This window comes from Amblyomma maculatum, chromosome 2, assembly GCF_055883805.1.
Source record: "Amblyomma maculatum isolate TAMU_Amacu chromosome 2, ASM5588380v1, whole genome shotgun sequence".
Taxonomy (NCBI): domain Eukaryota; kingdom Metazoa; phylum Arthropoda; class Arachnida; order Ixodida; family Ixodidae; genus Amblyomma; species Amblyomma maculatum.
The window spans coordinates 81,190,104-81,195,562 of NC_139345.1; positions in this window are offsets into that span (position 1 = coordinate 81,190,104).

The following is a 5,459-nucleotide window of genomic DNA, read 5'->3' on the forward strand; positions in this document are numbered from 1 at the left end:
AAACATGACATCAGGCAGCTGAGAAACAAAGGACTTCATTGATGTGTGTTTAAAGTTTAACCCCACCCAATGAATAACAAAGCCGACACGCGTCACACGCGAATCTTTTAACATTCTGGACTTAATACTAACAAATCACCCTCCTGAAAGTTTATCAACCCTTTCCTAACTCCGCAAAATTAGCGACCATAAAATCTTGCATGCCACTTTTACCTTTGTCCCATAGTCACGACAAAATTACCATAAGACGATCCACTTGTACGACAGAGGTAATTACGAAGCTATAAATAACCAACTGCAGACATTTTTCCCATCTTTGAAACAGGCTTCCAAGACTAATCCGTTGAAGAAAACTGACTGACCTTCAAAACTAAAATTACAGAACTAGTGACCAAATTTATTCCCAACAAACATTTCGTGCTAACCAAAATAAGCAATGGTTCTATAAATCTTTAGAAACGCTTAAAAAAATAAGAAAAACCACCTATTCCATGCAGCTAAACGCAACCCTGACGTATTATGCAGCCGAGGACGAGTATCTGATATCTATCCGCTATGCTAAACGCACATTTTTTGGAACAGAGCTGCCAAATATATTATTCTACAACCCGCGAAAATTCTGAAAAATACTAAGCCCTCAATAGACACGTACTATCACTGTTACTAATACACTAGGGCAGAAGGCCAGCAACTTTGATTGTGGAAACATGTTTAACGCTGTGTTCTCATCCGTTTTCAGCCCCGCTGGGGTGGCGCAGTGGTTACGGCGCTCGACTACTGTTCCTAAGAATGCGGGATCAAATCCCGGCCTCGGCGGCCGTTTTTTCATGGAGTCTAAAGGCAAGGCGCCCGGGTGCTGTGCGATGTCAGTGCACGTTAAAGAACGACAGGTGGTCGAAATTTCCGGAGTCCACTACTACGGCGTCTCTCATAGCCTGAGTCCCTTTCCGACGTTAAACCCCAGAAACCAAACCAATCATCCGTTTTCACTAAAGAAACTGATGCGTCACTATCTGCCGCAGCTACTCATTTGATATCTTCAATGCCGTTAACCACATTTTCTGCACATGTAATTGCTTGTATTATCGAAACATCAAGTTGCCATCATCAGCGTGTACTGATAATCACTTTTAAACTCCTACAAATGCTCGGCATGTCTGCGCATTGTACCTTTCACTAGTTTTCGCGCAATCACTTCACACAGGTAACATACCCAGCAATTGGAAAGTGGTAAAAGGTCACTGTAGTCTACAAATCAGGTAACAAAGAATCCCCTCTTAACTACCGTCTCATTTCTTTAACTAGAGTACGAAGGAAAATCATGGAACATGTAATTTATTCTCACATCATAAAATTTCTTGACTTGAACAATTTTTTCCATCCTCCTCAGCATGTCTTTAGCGAGGAATTCTCCTGTGAAACATAATTAGCCATTTTCCTTCATGATCTGCATATGAATCTCGAATATAACATCCAAACTGGCGCAATATTTCTGGACTTCGCTAAGGCTTTCAACAAAGTGCCTCACAAATGCTTGATACTAAAACTTTAGCAGGTAAATTTACACCCTAATGTACCGGAATGGATAAAGGGATTTTTAGAACACCGCATACTGTTTGTCTATGTTAATAACCAGTCCTCTTGTTCTCTTCCAGCAACATTAAGCGTCCCCCAAGGGTCTTTGCTTGGTCCTGTATTATTTTTGATATACATAAACGACTTACCCTCGCATGTTCTAAACTCCGCATGTTTGCCGACGACTGCGTCGTCCACAGCACGGTTACTAACACATCTGATCAATTAGCCCTTCAAACTGACTTAACCTGTGTGCAGGACTGGTGCAGCCAATGGCTCATGGAACTCAATCCAAATAAATGCAAGCACGTGTCGTTCCACCGCAAACGTAACCCCATTCTTTTCCCTACTTCTCAGGCGTCCGAATAGAACTAACGAAATCTTATAAATACCTAGGCGAAACCTTGTGCCAAGATCTAACATGGAATGCGCATATCACCAATATCCTATAATCAGCTAATAGATCTTTTGGTTTTTTAAGACGCCACTTGTGCCACGTACCACAAAACATAAAAGTTCTCGCATACAAGTCACTGATAAGAACCAAGCAAGAATATACATCTTCTATCAGGAGTCCAAATCAAATCTAATATCTTCACTTGAATCACTGCAAAATCGAGGTGCTTGATTCATTCATTCCTGCTATTCATACAACGCCAGTATTTCAACCAACGCAACTCAACCCAACCCAGCCCAGCCCTCCCCCCACCCCCCCTTCAACACAACCCAAACCAAACCATGTCAGAGAATTGCTCCTGACGGCAACAATGACAGAGGGCATTCTGCTACATGGGAATTTCGCGCTGCTGCCTAAACTTGCTGTTGGAACTCAATGTATGGTTGTTAGTGTAAGGTATGTGATCGTGTGCGTTGAGGTGGTCTCATAAAACCTTATAATAACATAATAGGAACACAATGAAATGACACGAAAAAATAAACGCTGAGTGTATATAGTTACCATTCAGAATTGATTAGGTAGGCATGTATACAGCTGTATTAGGAGATAATCGGTTAACCCCCAAACCCAGACGTAGGTTAGAGGAGTGTGATGCGTCCCTGCTTGGCTGCTGGTCCATTAAGCTACACCTCTTCAATGCGGTGTCTCACAAGCGTGCCTTTATTATTCCACAATTGGCAGGCACTGTCAGTGTGAAAATTGTCATGATTAAGGCGTAAATCGGCATTTTAATGTGAGTGGACGTGCATAGACGTTCAGTTCCAATCTGAACGAATAATGTCATTAGGCTGCTTCTAGAGCCAAAAATAAAACTAGAGTGTTGTTTGAAATCAATGCTATACGTGTTGTTTTTGTTTGTATGGAAATATTATGCAAAAAAAGTAATTCAAACTATGATGATGCAAAATATTCCGACTTTACTTTATTTACAGGAATCTACTCTCTGAGGAAGATATGCACTGATTTAGGAGAAAGTGGGCAATCAAAATCAAAACATAATACTCGGATTTAAAGGTTTGGACACATTTCAAATGTTACCAGAATATTTATCAGTTATGTTGAAATCTATATCTCACAAGCAACGTCATGGGGCATGTAACAGGATAATAATTACTAATCGAAGAAAGCAGCTGCAGTGTCTAACAACGAGACAGCGTGATACATACCGAAAGAACAATTTTTTATGCAGAAGTCTTATAGGCCTATTTACAAAGCTGTCTATGGCGTCGTAGGTGTGTAGAAAAATGGTTTAGAAAAACAAATAGGCGTAATTCACTGGGAAATGATGTGGTCGAAGTAATGTATTAGATAGGCAACGAAAGTGTGCAGTAAATAGGCTTGACTAATACAAATGCACCCTCAAGTTAATCATTATTCACTTCTTAATCAATCTCATGCCTTCCCAACTACTGCAGGTAAACAGTCACACGTGCTTTTTTAATTTAAGAAGCAGCAAGAGAGATTTCTGTTTCACATGGGCAGATGTTGGTAAAGTTGTAGTTGCAAGGTTTTTTTCCTCAGATCTATTTGTATGTGGATAGGAGCTATTAGCTTCGTGCGGTCAAGTGCCAAATAAGGTTACTCTACAATAACTGTAAATAAATAAAACGAATGAGAGCTTGAGAGATTTGCTGAATCGCGGACTGATAACGCAACTCGACTATGAGTACACGCAGCACCCCAACTAGAGCTAAAGTGCAGCTTGTATTTGCGCTAGTTGGTAAACTGGTTGAAGCATTTCTGGAAGCTCCATAACGACGATTGGAAACTAAACAGAGCTTAAGAAGGGGAAGGAATAAATGCTGGAAAATCTTTCGCGCTGTCGCTGTTACCGCGCCAGCGAAAAAGAAAAACATCGCTCGTGGGGAAGCAGCGGGAGCACGCGCCTTCGGGCGGGTCGCCATCTTGGCCTAGTGCTTTGCATGCATTAAAAGCCCCTATCTGCCTACATTCCTAAACTTCAGTCTTTGGACGCCCACGTACTCATAAATCGTCTTGAGCATAAGCTGTAACTACCTTATGAAGGACATTTTGAGATTAAGCTCAGGTGGCTTGTGCATGTATAATAAGTGTTCATGATCCTTTTGACCAGGTGTACTGATCCAGGATCACCTAATATATAAAGGAGGTGTTAAGATGACGTCATGGGCGCCATTCTTGGTGCACAACACCATCTTCGGCCTTTAAAGTGACAATCAGGCAATTTGCTATGCCCACAACGTTTCGTCGTGATGCGTGCTTCAAATAAGGAGAGAACTGTGACGTACATGCATGCTCCCTATATTAGCGGCTTTTCGTAGGTTTGCAGCACGCGTGGCATCGTTCGCCGCTTTCGGTGATTCACATAACATAGCGTAAAGTCGATACATATTTTTAGATTTTGAGATCACAATCACAATTGCTTCACCAATCTTTACCTGTTTTGCCCACGCTTCTTCCTGTTTTCAGCCGCCTTAGCAAACGTTCGGAACAGAGAACCGATGGGTGAAAGAACAGTAAGCGTAAAACGATACTAGTCATAAAACGCAGGAGCAGTGGCACTGGGAAAGAGACCGTAAACTCATTGTGCTTCTATGCAATAAGAAGCAAATCTAATTTTTGTGTAATCACTGGCCCTGACCTGGCTCCTCGTTATAATCAATAACAAGATTTTCCTTTTCTTCGTTTCTCTGCGATGGAACGTTTCGGGTTGTTGCTGAAAGGTTTTGCTTCAAAATTCTCGATCTTCTTATCATTTATGTACTCCATTCTTTATTTCATGTTCACAGTTGCTTTCGTGATGTTCGTGAAGCTTGAAAAAAGTCAAAAGCGCTGAAAGCCTTGAAATTCACGCACTCATGCAGGAATCGCTTAAGAAGGGTGAAATACTTGTGAAATACGAAGCAGGAAGGAAGTGAATCAGCGTGACTATATTGTATTAGATATATTCATTAGATTGCAGTGGTAACATCGGATAACTAATGGTAACGACGAAAGCCTCAGTAACCTCTAATCTGCTGTTGTTTGCGAAATAAAGCGCCCCAGAGTTACAACTTTGACCTGTGTCTAATGTCTAGTTAAAATGTGACACAAAATAGTCAGTTCAAAACATTGGCTTCTCATTTGGCACACGTGTTGGCCTCGACCAGGTCATTCAACAGGAGCGCACTGGACGCAACAGTGAACGACCTTTTGTGAGCACGCCCGAACAGCTACAACACTCCCACTCTCCAACATCTTTATCTCCCACAGCATGTACCCGCAATGAGGATCTGATAATACAGTTGGCCTAACACGACTTTCATTACTGGATAAAGTCACGCCTAGCCCAGTTTATAGGCGCGTATCACAAGCGTAGCACTTGACGTGTGTCCTACGCTGCGTCTTCCATGCTCCGAAATCAGGCCAACATTTACGAGCTAAGCTCTGAAATTTCAGCTGTGCACTT